At 42.5% G+C, this 23,338-nt stretch overlaps 1 pseudogene; it reads right to left on the bottom strand.

Moving 5' to 3' along the window:
* LOC144592265 (ATP-dependent clpX-like chaperone, mitochondrial) overlaps positions 1-15,678 on the bottom strand; it is a 32,205-nt pseudogene extending 16,527 nt beyond the window's left edge.
* Positions 15,679-23,338: the final 7,660 nt, after the last annotated feature.

The raw sequence follows: 23,338 nt of genomic DNA, 5'->3' as shown, positions 1-23,338 counted from the left end.
ATAGGGATTGGCTGGAAGAGCTCGAACCCTCGGATTGGCTAGCGATGTCACAAGGTGTGCCAGCGCGAGAGAGATAAGCAGTCTAGCGTTGAACTCTGTTTAGGTAAGACGTTAGGTAGTTGTCTGCAGTTTGAGTGTTGCGATTGTCACGGAGTTTTTAGAACCATGCAATAAACTTCGTCTGCAACATCCATCCGCTATCAGACTCGCTACAAAATAAAGTTTTGTTGGACCTGGTTCATTTATTGCTAACACCATCTCATTTTAACCTTCGGTATCTTGTCAAACTAAGTAATTCTATGAAACTGGAAGTGGCATTTTGGCCGTAAGTAACATTGTAGTTCATGGTAATATTCACTAGTAAATAAATAATTTTAAGTGATTTGCAATTTGAGCACACTATTATTTAGGGAATGCTACAGTTTTGAGGAATGCAATACTTTACATTAAATGTTAATTGAGTGTTCCATTTCCCTTCTTGGGTCAACATTAAAAAAGTTTCATACTATATGGAAAGTTTCCAGTCAGGTTTCAAGGCCCAGGTTTCAGAGTCTGCCTTGTTGAAGGTACACAACGACCTGCTTCTCGCCATCGACACCGGCGACTGTGCAATCTTGGTTCTTCACGACCTCAGCGCAGCTTTCGATACAGTGAATCACACCATCCTTATTGACTGTCTCCGGTACGGGGTTGGCGTTGATGGCACTGCCCTGAGCTGGTTCGTTTCCTACCTCAAAAATAGGAGTTTCTCCATCAACATAGGCAATTATTCCTCTTCCCCAGCTAGCCTCTCCTGCGGGGTTCCACAAGGCTCCATCCTAGGCCCCATTCTCTTCTCTCTGTACATGCTCCCCCTCGGCCAAATCATTCAATGGCACGGCATTTCTTTCCACTGCTATGCGGATGACACACAGCTTTATCTCCCCCTGAAACCCAACAACCGGTCAAATTTAATCAGCCTCATGCACTGCCTTGAGGACATAAAATGTTGGATGGCACAGAACTTCCTTCAACTAAACGAGAGCAAGTCTGAGGTCATCCTATTCGCCCCCCCCCCCCCCCCCCCCGACTCCATCAAAACGATAACAGGCAGCCTTGGAAGCCTATCCACCCTAGTCAAATCGCATGTCAAAGACCTTGGCGTGATATTTGACTCTACATTAAAGTTTGACAAGCAAGTCAACGCTGTGGTAAAAGCCAACTTCTTCTAGCTTCGTACCATAGCTAAAATCAAACCATTCCTCCAATTTTACGACATTGAAAAAATCATCCACGCAATCATTTCCTCCCGCCTAGACTACTGCAACTCCCTATATACTGGGATCAGCCAATCAGCCCTGTCCCACCTGCAATTGGTCCAAAACACCGCAGCGAGACTCCTGACGGGTACCCTTAAAAGGGACCACATCACCCCGATTCTTTTCTCCCTCCACTGGCTCCCAGTACAGAACAGAATCAACTTCAAGCTCCTCCTATTCACATACAAAGCCCTAAACGGGCTTGCCCCCCCCCCCCCCCCCATATCAAAAATCTTCTAACCCACCTCTCTATCTCCAGGTCCCTCAGGTCGGCCGACTTGGGGCTACTGACTATCCCGCGGTCTAGGCTTAAGCTCAGGGGTGACCGCGCTTTTGCGGTTGCAGCTCCTAGACTGTGGAACAGCATCCCTCTCCCCATCAGAACTGCCCCCTCCTTTCGACTCCTTTAAGTCCAGGCTCAAAACCTATTTCTACTCCCTAGCGTTTGAGGCCCTCAGAGGGGGCGCTGTGAACTGTTTATGTATGTGCTGTTACGTTTGTGTGCCATTGTATGTTCGTTCTTAGTACCTGAACTGATGTACAACACTTTGGTCAATGTGGGTTGTTTTTAAATGTGCTATACAAATAAAATTGACTTGACTTGACTTGACTTGACTATTCAAAATACTGCAATGAGTACTTCCATTAACCTCAATAACATTCCTCCCTCAACTAATATCACTATCATATACAGAGAGAGATGACCCATTCACCACATTGCTGTCTTGGATGTTGCCTTTGTTAACTTACTGATGTGATTTTATTTTAATAACTAATTGAAGATTTTGGGTAGTTTTGCGAGAAATGGCAAAAATGCAAATTATTATATTGAATATGTCAGATTCATTTTGTAACCAAACAATATAACCCAGTCTTCATGGGCAGATTTATTTGTACTGTATTGCACCACTGAAACTAAGAAAAATGAAATAATATTTAAAACACACTAATACCTGAACCTGTGGGGCCAAGCAGAATGATGTTACTTTTGTCCAGATGAACAGTATCATCAACAGAGTCAAGGTTCTTCCGAAAATCTCTCCATAGTGCCGGTTGTGATAAAAAAGACGAGGGTGGAATCAATTCTGTTAAATGCAGTTGTTCTGTAGAAATGTAAAAATGGACATCTTGTAAATCCTTATCTATAGTTGGGAAAATGTTGAGAAATCTGATGTAAAGCTGCAAAAAACAGAGAGGCCATACAGGCAGACGTTTACTACAGGGATTCAGGTTTCAAAGAGTTCAATTTCCCAAAAGTATACTCTAAAAAAAATGACAACACTAAACATATGGTCCATAAACATCCACATCATTTACTTTGCACCATCTCTTGCCTCTCAATCCAAACTCGCACACAAACTCACTGATACCCCACAGGTAATTAATCAACCATGATAGCTACAACTCCCAAATAAATTACAGAAGACTCAATAACACACTTTCCTCTAAACTTATTCAATTAGGATGTGTGCCCCATTGACAAGTCCAGCATTTATTACCCTATCCCTATTCACCCTTAAGTAATTAGTGGTAAGATCACGTCTTCACTATCACTTCATGAAAGTGCTGCCAGGGGTTGACAGGTGCTTGGAATTCCAAAATGCAGTGATAGCTTGAAGTTAACACTGTATACTATTTGCATCATCATCTAAATAGTTTACTTAAGCAAATCACTTTTACAGGATGCAGTATTGCACAATACCCCACAGATGCCTAACTTTAAACCCATTTTGTACCCATGTAAAGGATGTCATGTGCAATACCTTAACTCCCAAACCCAATTCCATCAGGAATGGGAACAAGATAGTCCTAACTGATTTTGTTTCCTTCCTTCTAAAGAGAGCTTCATTGAGTCCTTAATTTGAAATTAGTTATTGCAATAAAGCCGACAGATTACATCAGGGTTTTTCTTCCCTTTCGGTAAAGCTATTTATTCCAAAAAATAAAATTAATCTAAAATTCATCTGGTTTTGCTTGGGCTACATGCCATGCATTTCGTACACAAACATTACAGGGGTTTAAAATGGCAAAGATCAGGGTAAGTGACTGAACTTTGCAAGCCAACATCCAAGAAGGGGAAAGTTAAAAGGAGATTTCCAAAGAAAGTTTTGTGGTAACTGCCAGGGGAGGTGGTGGTAGCAGATAAAATATCAACGTTTCAAAGGCATTTGAACAGGCATATGAAACAGCAAACAATGGAGGGGGAAGAACTGCATGCAAGAAGATGGGATTAGTTTAATTTGGCATCTTGGTTGGCACAGATAACATTTCTATGTTCTATCAAATATGTGGGAATCCTTGGGCTGTGACTGATTAGAAAGAGAAGCATGCAGGAGAGCACAAGGCACCTTGAATTCCTTCAGTTGTAGCACACAGAATCCCAGTACAAATTTGAGAAGGAAAACACCAACTTCTGTACTCCCCATCCATCCATCCATATCCATCCATATCCATCCATATCCATCCATATCCATCCATATCCATCCATATCCATCTATCCATCCATCCATCCATCCATCCATCCATCCATCCATCCATCCATCCATCCATCCATATCCATCCATCCATCTCCATCCATAAAAACACTTCCTGCCCCAACTGTGGCAGAGTTTCAGATCACACATTGGCCTCATCAAAATCAAAACCCACAGAGCTGGAGTGGAGTATTGTGCAACCCTGAAGTACTGTTTGTGAAAAAGAGAAAACTTGCCTCTGGGAGAGCTTGAGTACTCTTCACCATAACCCTCAGAGCACTGTGTGACATCAGGTAGAATATTGTTGTTTAGTCGTTTATAGTGATTGTAGACAGCTACCGAGAGAACTTTCTTTGCTTGGTTTTGACCAATAATATATTCATCCAAAAATCGATGGAGCTGAAACCAAAGATGTTGAATAATATTTCAAAATACAAGCAGTATTCAACCAGAGGAATACCTTCAGCAACAGACTGGTTCCACCAAGATGCAGAACAGAACGCCACAGGAGATCCTTCTTCGCTATGACTATCAAACTTTACAACTCCTCCCCCTTCTGTCGTAGGGTAGACTGAGACTGATACTGACTCCCCTCCACCCCCTCAATCTTTGCACATCCCCCAAGCCTTTCCACTTATCTCTTTAATTTCATGTTTCATGTATTTTGGGTTTTTTTTTTATGACTGTTGGCAGATCAATTTCCCTCCTGGGATAAATAAAGTTCTATCGTATCATATCGAATCATTATTTTCCACCTGATCCTTCATACCTCCTCTGTCCTTCATTAGGTTTTGGGCTGATTTTCTACACCAGGGCCTTTTTCCTGCACTATTCCCATATCCCTTGATTATCTAGAAACTGATTGGTAACGTGTCCCTGTGAGTGTTCCCTGTCGTATGTAAAAGGAAGGCTGGCACTGGCAGAGCAGCCATTTTGGGAGCGGCTGTGTTTGGAGTAGCTGTATTGAGGTAAAGTCCTATGTTTGAGGTAGGTGTTAAGGCTTTGACTCAAGACACTTAGAGCTGTGTTTGATGATAACTGTTGAGGCTTTGGTTTGAGAGGCTGAGTGACAGCAAGATATGGTAAGGCCTTTTTTTTGCAGCCCTTCTTTAATCTAAGAGCAGTTGGCGAGGCAGTTAGGGCAATGGTATGCTCCCCTTGCACACTGTGGGAAGTCAGGGAACTTCCGGTGTCCCTGATAAATACACCTGTGAGAAGTGCAGCTGTATCTCCTGACTGATCACATGAAGTATCTGGAGGTACAGCTAGATAACCTGAAAATCATTTGGGGGAATCAGAGTTTCATAGATGGGAGTTGGTCATGCTGAGGTACAGGCTGAAAGTAAATGTCATAAGTCATCGGAGAAGAATTAGGTCATTTGGCCCATTGAGTCTACTCCGTCATTCACTCATGGCTGATCGATGATGGGGAAGATGCTGGAGTCAATTATTAAAGAAGTAATAACGGCGCATTTGGATAGCAGTAAAAGGATTGGTCCAAGTCAGCATGGACATATGAAGGGGAAATCTTCTTGACTAATCTTCTGGAATTTTTTGAGGGTGTGACAAGTAAAATGGATGAAGGAGAGCCAGTGGATGTAGTGTACCTAGATTTTCAGAAAGCCTTTGGTAGGGTCCCACACAGGAGATTAGTGTGCAAAATTAGAGCACATGTATTGGGGGTAGGGTATTGACATGGATAGAAAATTGGTTGGCAGACAGGAAACAAAGAGTACGAATAAACGGGTCCCCGTCAGAATGGCAGGCAGTGGCGAGTGGAGTGTCGCAAAGCTCAGTGCTGGGGCCGCAACTATTTACAATATAAATTATTGATTTAGATGATGGGATTAAAAGTAACACTAGCAAATTTGCAGATGGCACAAAGGTGGGTGGCAGTGTGAACTGCGAAGAGGATGCTACAAGGTTGCAGGGTGACTTGGGCAGGTTGAGTGTGGGCAGATGCATGGCAGATGCAGTTTAATGTAGATAAATGTGAGGTTATCCACTTTGGCGGCAAGAACAAGGAGGCAGATTATTATCTCAATGGTATCAGATTCGGAAAAAGGGAAGTGCAACGAGACCTGGGTGTCCTTGTACACCAGTCACTGAAAGTAAACATGCAGGAAGAGCAGGCAGTGAAGAAAGCTAATGGCATGTTGGCCTTCATAACGAGTGGATTTGAGCATAGGAGTAAAGAGGTCCTTCTGCAGTTGTACAGGGTCCTGGTGAGGCCACATATGGAATATTGTGTGCAGTTTTGGTCTCCTAATTTGAGGAAGGATATCTTTGCTATCGAGGCAGTGCAGCGTAGGTTCACAAGGATAATCCCCGGAATGGCGGGACTGTCATATGAGGAAAGATTGGAACGACTGGGATTGTATTTACTGGAATTTAGTAGGATGAGGGGATCTTATAGAAACATATAAAATTATATAAGGACTGGACAAGCTGGATGCAGGAAAGATGTTCCCAATGTTGGGGGTCCAGAACCAGGGGAAACAGTTTATGAATTAAGGGGAGGCCATTTAAAACTGAGATGAGAAAAAACCTTTTCGCCCAGAGAATTGTGAATTTGTGGAATCCTCTGTCACAGAAGGCAGTTGAGGCCAATTCACTGGATGAATTTAAAAGAGAGTTAGATAGAGCTCTAGGGGCTAACGGAATCAAGGGATATGGGGAGAAGGCAGGCACAGGTTACTGATTGTGGATGATCAGCCATGATCACAATGAATGGTGGTTCGAAGGGCGAAATGGTCTCCTCCTGCACCTATTTTCTATGTTTCTATGTTTATCTCTATCCCTCCCTCTCAACCCCATTCTCCTGCCTTCCCCATAACCTTTGAACCACCAGGAAACTGAGACGGCAGAGAGTGCAGGAATCCCATGTGGACATTTCCCTCCAAAACAAGAATACCCTTTTGTATCCTGTTCGAGGATGACTGTTGAGAACAGATCTGTAGCAGCAGTCAAGTCTGTAGCATCTCCCTCTCGGGAGGGTTTAAACTAGATTGGCAGCCGTACATTATCCAATGCAGTGTCATGGAGTCAAAGAGTGATACAGTGTGGAAACAGCCTATCGGCCCAACTTGCCCACACCAATCAACATGTCCCAGCTATACTAGCCCACCTGCCAGCATTTGGTCCATATCCCTCCAAACCAGTGGTGAGGTAAGATGGAAGCTGGAAGTCGATGTAGGAGGCAATGACGGAATGTTCTGTACATAGAATAGGCAGGAGCATAACAGGGTGTGAGAAAAGACAGTTCGTTTAATTTCCATTTAATTCAATGCTCCGGGCCTGTCAGGTAATGAGGATGAACTAAGGGCATAGATAGAATTTGGACATACACTTAAACAGGATATGAATAGGAAAGGTTTGAGGGATATGGGGCAAATATTGGCAAATGTGACCTGCATCTGGGACAGCATTGACGAATTGGGCTGAAGGGCGTGTTTCTGTGCTGTATGACTCTCTGCATCTATCTGGTTTGAATTAACTCTGTGAATTAACCTCATTACCCTCTGGGCTAAAGACTTACAAATATTCTTCTGTTGAATGAGACATTTGTCCTCAACCCATTTGTCCTCAAACTACTTTTTAGTTTAGTTTAGTATATTATTGCAGTGGAAAGCATTTGTTTGTGTGCCATTCAGGCAAAGTCTATACATGAATACAATCAATCTGTCCACTGTGCATCAATAAAAGATAAAGGGTACAACATTCAGTGCAAAGATATAACATTGAAGTCCAATGAAGTCAGATTAAAAATATTTCAAAGGTCTCCAATGGGGTAGATGGGAGATCAGGACTGCACTCTTGCCAATCTCTCAGTTGCCTGAGGAAGGAAGACGATGGATGGCGACAGACAAAAGCGAAAGAAAATAAGGAGGCAGATGGATCTAGGTGAGGGAAGGGAAGGGTAAATGTGCAGATGCCTGCTGGAAGTTGCTAAGCAGGAACACCTAGGATGGCGACCAGACACATTGAGCATCCACAGGCTTTGCTGAGTCCCCCTCACAGATTATTTGTTGCTCCAGTTTACAGCTTCTGCATCCCTTGTGTCTCCAGATTTGCAGGAATGTTGCCAGCAATAGAAGATTTTGGCCATAGTAGAAGATTGAATGGGTTTGGATTACTTATCCTGGAAATGTGAAGGGAGATTTAATTGAGTTGCAATTTAATTAACTAAACTGTAACTATAAAGATAAAAAGTAGAATTGAGGGGAAGGATCTAGCTCACTTTGCAAAATAGTCAATAACAATGGAGGATAGATTTAAATTTATAGTAGACTTAGTGGGAAGTAGAGGAAAAATATTTAAAATATAGCCTTTGCACTATCTACACAGCATGTTAGAAATGTGAATATTTGCCCATAGGATGATATGAGCAATGACTGCATGCAAGGTGGAGGCACAAAATCTCAATGTGCTGTACTGTAACAGACAAGGCTGCAAGCAAGGAATTGGAAGTGGATCTGGTTCCTCTTTAAAGTTGGGTTGAATTACCTGCTTTACATTATGTATTGCATTGGGCCTGATGGATTCAGACCTTGATAATCAAAATTGTAAGAGGTTTGTGGTGAGAATTTTTGAGATTTAATCCTCCCTGGGCCCTCCCTCAAATGTCACCAAGATCTATTAACCTACTTGGAATGCAAAATTACTCACGTTTCCATTTTTGGCTTGGCATCGAGATTAATAGGCATCAGTATACTTAAAATCAAGCTGAACACATGCATAAAAACAATTCACGAGAAATGCCATTTAAATGAATAAATAACAAAATAAAAATGTGTGACCCTTACTTCTTTGGGTGCTGGTAGATTCACCTGACAGTCACTTTTATCAGCTGTATGCCACAACTCTACTTCTTTGTAGCTGTTTGCAAGAGTTTTTTTTGAATTTAACATCAAAAAGAAGTGTTGACATATACTGCATTGTACAAATGGTGCAGCATCTGGAAAAGATCAGTTAATATTTTATATGTATGAAATCATGTGGACCATTGAATTTTCTACATGGAATTGAAAACCAGAAACTCACATGAATGCATTCAAATCATAAAGTGTCCAAGGTCTTCTCTGAACAACAAAAACGGGCTTCACTGTTTTAAACCAATCTCATTCCTCGGCCAATATATGTAGATTTCAGCAAACAACACAGGGAAAAGAGGTGGAGCTGAGTTATTAGGAGAGGAAATTCAGTCGTGTGGATTCAAAACTGCTAATAGGTCACAGAATCATGGAAACATCTGGTGCAGAAAGAGGCCATTAATGAGTAGGTTAACCTATGATGAGCGCTTGTCGACATTGGGCCTGTACTCGCTGGAGTTTAGAAGAATGAGGGGGGAACCTCATTGAAACATACAGAATAGTGAAAGGCTTGGATAGAGTGGATGTGGAGAGGATGTTTCCACTAGTGGGAGAGTCTAGGACTAGAGGTCACAGCCTCAGAATTGAAGGATGTCCTTTTAGGAAGGAGATGAGGAGAAATGTCTTTAGTCAGAGGGTGGTGAATCTGTGGAATTCTTTGCCACAGAAGGCTGTGGAGGCCTTCAGTGGATATTCCTAAGGCAGAGACAGATAGATTCTTGATTAGTACAGGTGTCAGAGGTTATGGGGAGAAGTCAGGAGAAAGGGGTTAGGAAGGAGCGATAGACCAGTCACGATGGAATGACGGAGTAGACTTGATGGGCCAAATGGCCTAATTCTACTCCGAAACACTTATGACCTTATGCCCATCTATTCAAGTGTAACACTTAAAGAGTTACAGGATCTGAAAATGTGGTGGAAGCAGATTACCTTAATAATTTAAAACAAGATCTGGGTGGGTATTTGATGATGAGGCAAAAATGTAGATTTACAATCAGTCCAAAGAAGGGTCTCGACCCGAAACTTCACCCATTCCTTCCCTCCTGAGATGCTGCCTGACCAGCTTAGTTACTCCAGCATTTTATGTCTACCTTAGATTCACAATTACTTGGAACTGAGCGTGATGGATCATGGGGTTGATGATGGGGTTAATGGGTACTGGTCCTGTTGCATTCAGTGCCCTCAGTCATGCCTTGACTTTACACAGAATGTGCAATTCAATTTAGAGCTGAATTGAAGTCAGGTGATGGTGGAGATAGATCATCTTTCTGGCACGACTGGATGAAAATGACTGTGAATACTTTTAGTTTGTCTCCAGCACTCACATGTTTGGTTCTGCTATCATTCAGAATGTGGATGTTCATGGAGACTCTTGTTCCAGTTGGCTAAACAATTGTCCACTGCCGTTCTTAACTGGATGTGATGAGAATGCAGATTCCCCACATTCCAGTACACATTTTGTTTATTTTATGTACCTCTTCATGACAATTTTAATTCAGAGCCTCTTCATCATGAATGTCCCCGAGGCTCATGACTGAATGGAAACTTATTTGGAACATCCTGTGGCTGCAGAAACAAACCCGCTGAACAGATCTTTAGATTTCCTATAGCCTTTGCACCATCTACACAGCATGTTAGAAATGTGATGGATTATCCTACATCAGTGAACACTGATGGACCCCAATTCATCCAGGAAAAATTAACTCACTTGAACAGCAAACATAAACATTCGCTTCCTCTACAATTATTGCACCATGACAACAGTGTGTCGCATCTGTGCACTGCAGCAACTACCAAAGACTTCTTCAACGAATGTCTCTGACACCCAGGATAAGGGCAGAACTTTCATCTCTGACACCCATGGCAGAAGACACATGAAATACCACCATTTCTAGTTCCTCCAAATCACACCATTTCATTGTTGTTGCTGATTCAGCATTCTAGAGCTTTCTACATAAAAGCAACGAGGTAAAACCACAAATTTGCTGAGCTCAAGAATAATTTATCTCCATCTTCTCATGGACAATAAGGGGTGAGGAATAATACTGGCATTGCCAGCAATGTACATGGACTGTAGATGGAGTACATGGAGTATAGAAGTTGGGAGGTCATGTTGTAGTTGTATAAGACATTGGTGAAGCCACATATTGTATTCAGTTCTGGGCACCATGTTATAGGAAAGATGTTGTCAAGCTGGGGAGAGTGCATAGAAGATTTACGAGGATGTTACAAGGAGGGCCTGAGCGAAAGGGAAAGTTTGAGCAGGCGAGGACTCTATTCCTCAGAACGCAGGAGGTTGAGGGGTGTTCTTATAGAAGTGTACAAAATCATGAGAGAAATAGATCGGGTAGACGCACAGAGTCTCTTGCCCAGAGTTGGGGAATCGAGAACCAGAGGACATAGGTTTAAGGTGAGGGGTTGAAGATTTAATAGGAACCTGAGGGGTAACTTTTTCACACAAAGGGTGGTGGGTGTATGGAACAAGCTGCCAGAAAAGGTAATTGAGGCAGATACTATCACAACATGGAGAGGACAGATTTAGAGGGATATGAGCCAAACGCAGGCAGGTGGGACTCATGTTGATGGGACATGTTGGTCGGTGTGGGAAAGTTGGGGCAAAGGTTCTGTTTCCACACTGTATAGGATTCTATAACAAAAATATTTAAAATAAAAGGATAAGAAAGAAAGAAATCAGAGAGGAAAGAAAGAAACTGAAATTTAAAAAAGCATTTGAATCAAAAATCTCCAATATCAATCCCAATCTTAAGAAATGATAATCAACGCTTTTAATGGCTCACTGAAGGAAGAATGATAGGGAGTCATAAGGAATTAGGAATTTACTAAACTTAACTTTCCGTGATGAGTTTAATCAGTAATTAATTTGAAAATGCAGCAACAGTTGAAAATCACTGCAAAGACAGGTGCCATATTCACAAATCTAATGGTACTCTGGGATAAATTGGCAAACAAGTTGTAGCCATTGTAAATATGCAATATCTGTATATTATTTTCCATGTCATTAGTTATGGAATTGACGTACAAGATATCAAAGATAGAGTGGGGCAGGCAGCATCTCTGGAGAGAAGGAACGGGTGACGTTTCGGGTAGAGACCTTCTTCTGTTTTCCAGGCCCCCACTCCCTCATCTTTACTAAATACTTGAAAAGTCACCCATTCCTTCCCTCCAGAGATGTTGTCAGTCCTGCTGAATTACTCCAGCATTTTATATCTATCTTCGATGTGAACCAACATCTGCAGTTCCTTCCTGCACAATTAGTCTTACATCATTCAGATGCCATTACATTTTTATTAAATATTGACCATTATGCATCTTGATTTTAGTTTTCTCAAAGATTAGTTTTCTCTAATTGCCTGGAACAAGTCATAGGTCGATGACCTGGTTTTGCAGTAACCTGCTGCTGGGAACAGGGACGCATCCTTGGGCACTCAATTGATCTATATAAAATGACTCTCATTTTTACAAGATCCTGTACACTGTTAAGTTGAGTGAGTGGTGACATTTCTTATATAGGTACTAATGATATGGTTGCCCTAATTGTCCAAGTGACTAAACACAGACTTACAAGTAATTGTCTCGATATGTATACTTCCACATTTTGGACATCGTACTCGATCACGTTTTTTTCTGTTGGACTTATTTGACTGTTGATACGTTATCTTCATTCCATTGTGATGATTACCCTGTTAAAGTATATTGAAATACAAATTAACGCCAATATTAATTCAAATTAAGATTCAAGATTCAAGATTCAAGATTCAAGATAGCTTTATTTGTCATCCAATATTGGACGAAATTCAGTCACCCACAGTCCAACAATAAAAGCATTAAATAAGCATTAAAATTACACAACCCCAAAAAACCCCCAAAACACAGTCCAACAATAAAAGCATTAAATAGGCATTCAAATTACACAACCCCAAAACCCCCAAAAACACAGTCCAACAATAAAAGCATTAAATAGGCACTCAAATTACCCAACCCCAAAAACACACAAAAAAAGAAACATCCATCAAAGAAACATCCATCACAGTGAGTCTCCTCCAGTCCTCTCCTCACTGTGATGGAAGGCCACAATGTCTTTCCCTTCTCCTGCTGTCCTCGCCCGCAGTCAGGTTGTTGTGGTTGCAGGCCGCGCCGGACGGTCCACAGCGGGCCAAGCCTAAGGCGCGTCGCAGCCGCTCCCGCAGCCTCCGAAGACGGCCGGCTCCGCCGATGATAAGTCCGATCCGGGGCGGGCGAACACGCTGTCGCTGCCGCTGTTGTTGCACGTCGGGGCGGTCGTGGCTCCCGACATTGAAGCCCCCGCCCAGCAGAGAAATATCCCGCGGCATATCTTAGGCCGCGCCGGACGGTGAAATGTCCGCGACCCAAGCCCCGCGATCCGGGGCGGGTGAACACACTGCCGCTGCCGGAGCTCCCGATGTCGGCATCCACGCGGCCCGAGCCTAAGGCGAGTCGCAGCCGCACCCGCAGCCTCCGAAGACGGCCGGCTCCGGTGATGGTAAGTCCGATCCGCGGGCTCTGCGAACCAGAGCCCTGGAGGCCCACAGCTCCAGGAGTTGGGCCGATGGTAGGCCGCAGCAGGAACGGAGACACAGCCCAGAAAACAAAGGTCGGGTCTCCGTTCGGAAGGGACACATATTTACAATGTTACAGTTCCCCCCCTCCCCCCCACACACACACATAGTACACAAACACAAAAACACCACATCACAACTACAATTAAGACAAAAAAAACAACAAAAACACAAAGACAAATGGACCGCAGGTGAGCCGCAGCTGCTAGGGCAGCGCCGCCATTTTGGTCTTTGTGCAGACAAATGGCAAGGCAGGTAAGTGGAAGAAGAAGTTAAATTTGATTCCTGGATTTCATTTCTATTTGACTGGCAAACCTGATGGTCCATGGATGGAATTCATGTTGGCTTTTTCTAATTAAACCATGTTGCTCTTGTGACTGTGAATTCTGTCTCTGGTTATTGATTATACCAGACAGAGATTAAACTGATTTTTCTGTAGTTACTAAATTATCCCCACCATGTGTTTTGAACAAAGAATTAATATTTGCAAGTTGAAAGTCCTTGAACATTTTGCCTTATCTGCAAAAATCTTGTAAACATAGGTACACCACCAGCCTCGTAATTACAATAGTCATCACGTTCATTCTGTTATGTCCTGGCCATGTCTTACTCTGCTTATTTAAGGCTGATGAAGTTGGAGTTTTCTCTACCTGTCTGCCTCCTATCATTGGTGTTATATGTGCTTTGTCCTGCAGAAGGAGAGGGTGAAAGTAAATGAATAGATTGAGAAAATATGCAGAGGTAAGTAGATGAGGTATGATGTGCAGGTGAAACAAAATTAAATGAAAGCGAGAAGATTAATGTAAAGGAGTTTGTGGCTGACAGAACCTGGAGGAGGTGTGGTAGAAACTTTTTTTATGCAAATGGTCGACGGTAATAAAAGAATTGCCTGAAAAAAGGACATGCTATTATTTTAAAAGAGTTTTTCTTGTGATGAAGGAATAAAACAATGTGATGTCATTGATTAAAGTAGACAAAATGTCAAGATTTAACAAGGGGTGATAAAAAATAGTTGAAGCAAAGGAAATAAAAAGATACTAGACCAAGTGGACCCATTGGGCCCAAACCTCTCCTGCATTGGTGCAGCACCCTCTCCTCCTCCCCTCCCCTCTCCCCCCTCCCCATCCCTTCCCCAACTATCCCCCCATCCCCTCCCCTCCCTCCCCTCCCCCTCTCTCTCCCCCTCCTCCTCCCCCCTCCATCCCCCTCAACCCCCCCTTATACTCCCCTTCCCTCCCTCCTCCCCCTCCCTCCACTCCCCTCCCCTCCCCTCCCTCCCTCCCCCCTCCCTCCCTAGGAGATAGATTTAACCATTAAAATGTGAATAACTTCAAAAATATAACATCTATTTCAATGCAACTTCTTCCATTAGCATCAAAGGGACGATGGTGAGTAACGTGGGCCTAAAATTGTCATGCTATCGTGTACCGTTTTGGCCGTAGTTCAGGAACAAACAAAGAAACGAGAGTTTTAGTATATAGCAGGACAAAGGATGATTAAACAACACATGACTCGTTGACCATTTGAAAGTTGACTCATTTCAAAGTTGATACAAATATCAATAGCTTAAATAATTAAGTTGTAATGCTTAAAAGTAAAGGAAGAATAAATTAAAGATTAAATCTATATGATCCGGGGAAATACTAAAAGCAAAACTGTACCTGGTTGTTACTTGGGTGGTCTTTATCACAGCCTTCATCCTTTTTGCCAAAGAGAGGAGTTACAGAAAATGTTCTTAGTGGACTATATGCTGGTTTGTGGATCAGTTCACAAGAGGTTGATGCTATTGCCAGAAGTTTTGTTGAGGGCAATAAGAGCTGGCAGGCTACAAAGAGTAACAGACATTTAACGTCCAGAAACACCACTTATGCATTTGGAAATCAAAATCTAATTATTTCAATTTTAAAGTTATCAATAGTCTTCGTCCTAAGTTCTATATCCTTTATATTCTACAGTGCCCCCTATAATGTTTGGCACAAAGACCCATCATTTACTTATATGCCTCTGTACTCCACAATTTGAGATTTGTAAAAGAAAAAGATAACATGTGGTTAAAGTGCACATTGTCAGATTTTATTGAAGGGTATTTTTATGTATTTTGGTTTCACCATGTAGAAACTACAGCTGTGTTTATACATAGTCACCCCCATTTCAGGCCACCATAATGTTTGGGTCACACATGGCTTCACAGATGTTTGTAATTGCTAAGGTGTTTTTAAATGCCTCCTTAATGCAGGTATAAGAGAGCTCTCTGCACCTCGTCTTTCCTCCAGTCTTTCCATCACCTTTGGAAACTTTTATTGCTGTTTATCAACATGAGAACCAAAGTTGTGCCTATGAAAGTCAAAGAAGCCATTATGAGTCTGAGAAACAAGAATAAAACTGTTAGAGACATTAGCCAAACCTTCGTCTTACCAAATTCAACTGTTTGGGACATCATTAAGAAGAAAGAGAGCACTGGCGAGTTTACTAATTGCAAAGGGACTAGCAGGCCAAGGAAGACCTCCACAGCTGATGACAGAAGAATTCTCTCAAGAAGAAAGAAAAATCCCCAAACACATGTTTGACAGATCAGAAACACTCTTCATGAGTCAGGTGTGGGTTTGTCAGTGACCACTGTCTGCAGAAGACTTCATTAGCATAAATACAGAGGCTACAGTGCAAGATGCAAACCACTGGTTAGCCGCAAAAATAGGATGGCCAGGTTGCAGTTTGCCAAAAAGTACTTAAAAGACCAACCACAGTTCTGGAAAAAAAGTCTTGTGGACAAATGAGATGAAGATTAACTGATATCAGAGTGATGGCAAGAGCAAAATATGGAGGAGAGAAGGAACTGCTCAAGATCCAAAGCATACCACCTCATCTGTGAAACACGGTGGTGGGGGTGTTATGGCCTGGGCATGTATGGCTGCTGAAGGTACTGGCTCACTTATCGTCATTGATGATACAACTGCTGATGGTAGTAGCATAATGAATTCTGAAATGTATAGATGCATCCTATCTGCTCAAGTTCAAACAAATGCCTCAAAACTCATTGGCCGGCGGTTCATTCTACAGCAAGACAATGATCCCAAACATACGGCTAAAGCAACAAAGGAGTTTTTCAAAGCTAAAAAATGGTCAATTCTTGAGTGGCCAAGTCAATCACCCAATCTGAACCCAATTGAGCATGCCTTTTATATGCTGAAGAGAAAACTGAAGGGTACTAGCTCCCAAAACAAACATAAGCTAAAGATGGCTGCAATACAGGCCTGGCAGAGCATCACCAGAGAAGACACCCAGCAACTGGTGATGTCCATGAATCACAGACTTCAAGCAGTCATTGCATCCAAAGGATATGCAACAAAATACTAAACATGAATATTTTCATTTACATGACATTGCTGTGTCCCAAACATTATGGTGCCCTGAAATGGGGGGACCATGTATAAACACTGCTGTAATTTTTACATGGTGAAACCAAAATGTGTGCAGTGTATAGTGTACTGTGTGCAGTTTTGGTCTCCAAATTTGAGGAAGGATATTCTTGCTATTGAGGGAGTGCAGCGTCGGTTCACTAGGTCAATTCCCGGAATGGCGGGATTGTCGTATGTTGAAAGACTGGAGCGACTGGGCTTGTATACACTGGAATTTAGAAGGATGAGAGGGGATCTTATTGAAACATATAAGATTATTAAGGGATTGAACATGTTAGAGGCAGGAAATATGTTCCCAATGTTGGGGGAGTCCAGAACCAGGGGCCACAGTTTAAGAATAAGGGGTAGGCCATTTAGAACGGAGATGAGGAAAAACGTTTTCACTCAGAGAGTTGTAAATCTGTGGAATTCTCTGCCTCAGAAGGCAGTGGAGGCCAATTCTCTGGATGCTTTCAAGAGAGAGTTAGATAGAGCTCTTAAGGATAGCAGAGTCAGGAGGTATGGGGAAAGGGTAGGAACCTACTGATAGTAGATGATCAGCCATGATCACATTAAATGGCGATGCTGGCTCAAAGGGCCAAATAGCCTACTCCTGCACCTATTGTCTATTGTCTTGTCTAAAATGTATAAAAATGGCCTTTATTAAAATCTGACAATGTGCACTTTAACCACATGTGATTTTTTCTATTACAAATCTCAAATTGTGGGGTACAGAGGCAAATAAATAAATGATGGGTCTTTGTCCCAAACATTATGGAGGGCACTGTATATCACAGATGCCCATTCTTAAGAACAGTTTCTTCCCCACTGCAATCAGACTTTTGAACAAATCACCTCTTCCTCTGATTGGAGTTGCTGAAGTTCCTAGAGTTGCTGCCAAATACTCTTGCTCTTCACTCTACCTCTTTCAGTTATTCTGTTATTGTACTTTTTTTACACCACGTTCTAAGTGAAAAAGTTTCCTCTCAGGTTCCTCCCATTAGATCTTTCCTCTCACCTTAAACCTACGTCCTCTAGTTTTTGATTCCCCAGCCCTGGGTAAAGGACTGTGCAGTTACCCTATTTAATCCCCCCTTGATTTTATCCACCTCAATAAGATCACCCCTTCGCCTCCTATACTTCAGGAAATAAAGTCTTAGCTTGCCCAATCTCTTCCTGCAGATCAGACCTTGAGACATGGCAACATCCTCACAAATCTTCTCTGCACTATTTCCAGTTTTATGACATCCTTGCACGATGATCAACACATCACAATCCTCCAAAAGCAGTTTCACCAATGTCTCATACAACTGTAATATAATGTGCCAGCTTCTGTACTCAGTACTCTGACTGATGAAGGCCAATGTACCAAAACCCTTTTTACCACCCTATCTGCATATGATGCCACTTTCAGGGAACTGTGTACCTGTACTCCTCAATGCCTCTGCTCTACAACACTTCCCTGTGTCCTCCCATTTACTCTGACGACCTATCCCTGGTTTGGTTTCCCAAAATGCAACACCTCACTATTATCTACAAAATAATACTCCATTGGCCATTTTTTAGCTCACTTGCCCAGCTGATTAAGAAACTCGGACCCCACAGCATGTGCAAAATTAGGAACAAGGACTCATGCCTCGACCAATTTTTCTGATTTACTGCTTGCTTACATTCGAGCAAATTGAGTTTTTAGTATACTTTTTTAGTTTAGTTTAGTTTAGAGATACAGCACGGAAACAGGTCCTTTGGCCCACCGAGTCCACGCCGAACAGCGATCCCCGCACGTTAACACTATCCTGCACACACCAGGGTCAATTTACAATTATACCAATCCAATTAACCTACATACCTGTACGTCTTTGAAATGTGGGAGGAAACCGATGATCTCAGAAAAACCCACACGGTCACGGGGAGAACATACAAACTCCGTACAGACAGCACCCGTAGTCGGGATCGAAGCCGAGTCTCCGGCGCTGCAAGCGCAGTAAGGCAGCAACTCTACTGCTGTGCCACCGTGCCGCCCCTGTGCCACCCCTAACTTTAAGCCACAGATAGATCAAATGCCAGAACGATAAATAATAAGGATCCTACTTGCTTGATTTGTTTGTATTATGAAATCATCCCCATGATGAAATATTATGAAATATTATGAAATATAGCTGACTAATGATATTTTATTCTTATACTCAAAGGGGCAAAGAATAGATTAATTATGAACGTTTTTAAAAAATTGATTGACTGGATCGAGAAGTTGCCTATATTTATTAAACTATCAATGGTGGGCCCTTTGCTGTTTGTAATTTATATGATGTAATTTGTATTTATATTTAATGATTTGGAATTTGGACTACTATGTTCAGTTGATTTGGAGTATTTTGTCAGTTTTGGTCATCCTGCTCTTGGAAGGATGTTGTTAAGCTGAAAAGTTTTCAAGAAGATTTACAAGGATGTTGTCAGGACTCGAGATCCTGGGCTATAGGGAGAGGTTGAGCAGAGATTGGGCAGGCAACTTGAAAAACCTGAGCAAGTTGAAGAAAGATCATGACCCAAATCATCACCTTTCCATGCTCCCAGACAAGTTGCGTGACCCAATGAATTACTCCAGCATTTTGAGTTTATTTTTGAGCAGCTTTATTCCTTGGAGTGCAGGAGGCTGAGGTGGTAATCTTATAGACATGTATAAAATCATGAAGAGAATAGATCGGGTGATTACACTGTATTTTACCCAGAACCAGCGGACATCAGTTTAAAGTGAGCAGGAAAAAAATTAATAGCAAATTGAGGGGCAACCTTTTCACAGATAGCACGGTGGGTATATGGAACAAGCTGCCAGAGGAGATAGTTGAGGCATATACTATAACAACATTTGAAAGACATATTGACAGATACATGGATAGGATACGTTTAGAGAGATATGGGCCAAATGCGGGCAGATATGACTCGCATAGATGGGACGTCTTGGTCAGCATGGATGAGATGGGCCGAAGGGCCTGCTTTCAAAGCTGTATAACTATGACTATAAGTTTTGTTTCCTGTTTCCAATTTAGCATTAGGTTAGAATCTATAAAATCACTCTGATGTTCAGTATTTTTACATTTCTGCCTTGAATAATACAGGTGTATATTGAATAGCTACAGTAAACATATCAGTAACACAGCTAAGATCTTATGCTATGATATAAATCATGTGTACAACACAGAATAATGGAAGGTAGTGCACATTATCGCCTATTTTACTTCATAAATGGGAACTGGTGAAGAGGTTAAGAGAACGCTCCCCAATGGTATCCATCAGTCATGTCATTTGATATTATACACGAGATTTGGAGGGGGTTTACAACGAAATAAGTAGTTGTTGTTTATCTCATTCTCTCATGTGGCGTCTCCACCAACGCTCCTTTTGGTGTAACTTTGCTGCTGGGAAATAACCTAATGCCAGCAAAACATTGGCAGGAAAAGTTCGCATTCAAAAACCATACTGCGTGAAATGAAGACAAAGAAAAACCTGCAGCTGCTGGGACATTAAAACAGTATGAAAAAATGATTCGGACCCGAAACGTCGTCTGTCTATTCTCTCCACAGCTGCTGCCTGGCCTGTTGAGTTCCTCCAGCACTTTGTCTTTGAGGAGAGGGAGCTGCCAACACTCCGGGCAAACAGCAGCTCACTGCTGGTCCGATAATTAAGCTTGAAAGTTCCAAGCAGGATGAACAAGAAAGAATTCTAAGATACCTTTCGCTCCAACTGCAATGATTCCGAACATCATCAGCAGCAGCCAGGATCTCACTCCATCTGATGTTGTTGTGGAGCTTTTAAAGTCACGCACTTAACTATAGACACGAGGGAAGAAAAGAAAGTTTCGGGGAGAAATACAACATGAAATACGTGTACACGGGCGTGGGCGTCAACGTAAACAAACGAATTTCGCCTATCCAATGGTGTGTGTTACATCAGATTATGTTAAAAAAAAAGACTCGCATACAAAGTCGTATATAATCGCTGGCATAAGTATTTAATGTTCACAGCTCTCTCCCAGATTACGAAATACCAGAGATAAATTCTGGGAACGAGCTTTTATAGTTTGGAAAAGAGACACTAAATCCTGGAGAAACTCAGCGGGTCAGGCAGCATCTCTGGGGAAAAGAAATAGGTGACGTTTCGGGTCGAGACCAGTCTTCCTTCAGACTCAGGGGAGAGGGACACTGGAGTTATGAGGCTGCCGAGGTTATCCTTTGGAAAGCAAAACTTCGCAATTCCCTTTGATTTAATTTCCGAAGTTAAACAAAGAGGTGTAATTTCCCCAAGGCCGTTGAGAGTTCCTAATTTTGGCAGTTTCTTGAATGGTTAATGCTTAGTATAGTGCAATCTATATCTCAAAATCACTGTCATATTTAATCAGGTATGAATGGGAGAAAATATTTGCATGATTAAGAATTTGTTACATTTAAACAATAGCGTGAAGATCAAATTAACTATAAAAGTATGGGGAAGTAAAAGTTAAAGATGTTTCCACGAATGGGGAAAATCTCTAACGACGGAATGTGGTAACACGATGAGGGTCTGGTCATGTGTTGGACCTGTTCACAGGGGATGGTGAATCTACCCTCGAGCGATATTGAACTTAGATCATTGTGGGCATTTAAAGAGGAAGAGGCAGCACGGTGGCGCAGCGGTAGAGTTTCTGCCTTACAGCGAATGCAGCGCCGGAGACCCGGGTTCGATCCTGACTACGGGTGCTGTCTGTACGGAGTTTGTACGTTCTCCCCGTGACCTGCGTGGGTTTTCTCCGAGATCTTCGGTTTCCTCCCGCACTCCAAAGACGTACAGGTTTGTAGGTTAATTGACTGGGTAAATGTAAAAAATTGTCCCTAGTGTGTGTATGATAGTGTTAATGTGTGGGGATCGCTGGGTGGCGCGGACTCGGTGGGCCTGTTTCCGCGCTGTATCTCTAAATCTCTCTCTACTCAGGCAAGTGGAAAGACAATACATGATTACAATCGAACCATTCACAGTGTACAGATACACGATGGGAATAACATTTAGGACAAGATAGAGCCAGTAAAGTCCAATCAAAGATAGTCCGAGGGTCACCAATGAGGTAGATAATAGTTCAGGACTGTTATCTAGTTGTGGTTGGATGGTCCAGTCATCTGATAACAGCTGGGAAGAAACAGTCCCTCAATCTGGAGGTGTGCGTTTTCACACTTTGGTGCCTTTTGCCTGACGTGGTGGCCAGAGTAAGATTCATCCTTGATTATGCTTCTGGCCTTGCTGAAGCAGCGTAAGGTTTAAATGGAGTCGAGGTTGATTTGTGTGATGGTCTGGGCTGCATCCACAATTTGCTACAATTTCTTGTGGTCTTGGATGGAGCTGTTCCCAAACCTAACTGTGATGCATCCGGATAAAATGCTTTCCGCGGCTCATCTGTAGAGGTTGGTGAGAGTTGTTGGGGACATGCCAAACTTCCTTTGCCTTCTAAGGAAGTTGAGGCATTGGGGTGCTTTCTTGGTCATTGAATGGCGGTGCTGGCTCGAAGGGCCGAATGGCCTCCTCCTGCACCTATTGTCTATTGTCTATTGCTTCAATATGGGTGGTTCAGGAGAAGTTATTGATGACATTTACTCTGAGGAATGTCTGGCTGACATTGAAAAGTTGTTGTCTCGACACCAGGACACGAGGTTTTCAATCTCCTTCCTGTGCTGTGTTTCATCATTATTTGATATCCGGCCCACAATGGTGGTGTCGCCTACAAATTTTGAAAATTAATTAGATTTGTACATGGCTGCACAGTCATGGGTGTACAAGGAGTAAAGAAGGGGGCTGAGAATGCATCCTTGTGGAGCACCAGTGTTGAAGATTATTGTAGAGGATGATTTGTCCCCCATCCTCACTGATTGGGGTCTGTTGATCAGAAAGTCGAGGATCCAGTTGCAGAGATGAGTGCTGACTCCAAGTCCCGTGAGTTTGGTTATGAGCTTGGATGGCATAATGGTGTTAAAGGCAGTCTTTGAATAGGAGTCTGATGTTGGTGTATTTCTTATCCAGATGTTCCAGGGATGAGTGTAGGACCAAACGATTAGGATGGTTCAGTTGCCTGATACCTGCTGGGAAGAAACTATCCCCGAATCTGGAAGTATGCATTTGGACACCTTGCCTGATGAGAAGGGGAGAAGAGAGGAACCAGGGTGGAAATGTCTTCTGCATGCTAGCCTTGTTGAAGTCCCCAGCAATGATGGAGATGCTGTTGATGTATGCCATTGTTCTTTGTTGACCATGGCCGATAGTTCCTCAGTGCTAGCTGAATGCCTGCCTGGGGTGGAATGTAGACTGCCATCAGGACGATGAAGGTGAAGTCCCTTAGGGGAAGCACTTCATCTCTGCGATGGATCACTAAACCTTGAGGCTGGAGGGCTGTGTCTGGAGAGCTGTAGATGAAACAGAGTGCACTACACTCTCTTGTGCCCCTCTGTTAAAGCAATCTTACCCTTAAATCTGCAATTTTATTTTCTGTTGACTGCACATTGGCCAAGGGGATGTCAGAGAGCCCACTGGGTACATCTTGCATTTGTCTATGACCAACACATTAAAAATAACATGCTTGTGTGATTGATTAAATGCCTATCGTCTACCACTTATAAGGTGATGTGAAAACATTGATTTTGTCACTGCCAGTGTGACATGGCCAAAAAAAATAGCCGGTATGAC

The sequence above is a fragment of the Rhinoraja longicauda genome, chromosome 3 (genome assembly GCF_053455715.1).
Source record: "Rhinoraja longicauda isolate Sanriku21f chromosome 3, sRhiLon1.1, whole genome shotgun sequence".
NCBI classification, from domain to species: Eukaryota; Metazoa; Chordata; class Chondrichthyes; order Rajiformes; family Arhynchobatidae; genus Rhinoraja; species Rhinoraja longicauda.
The sequence above is the reverse complement of the archived record's forward strand: the minus strand, read 5'-3'. Positions and strand labels throughout refer to the sequence as shown.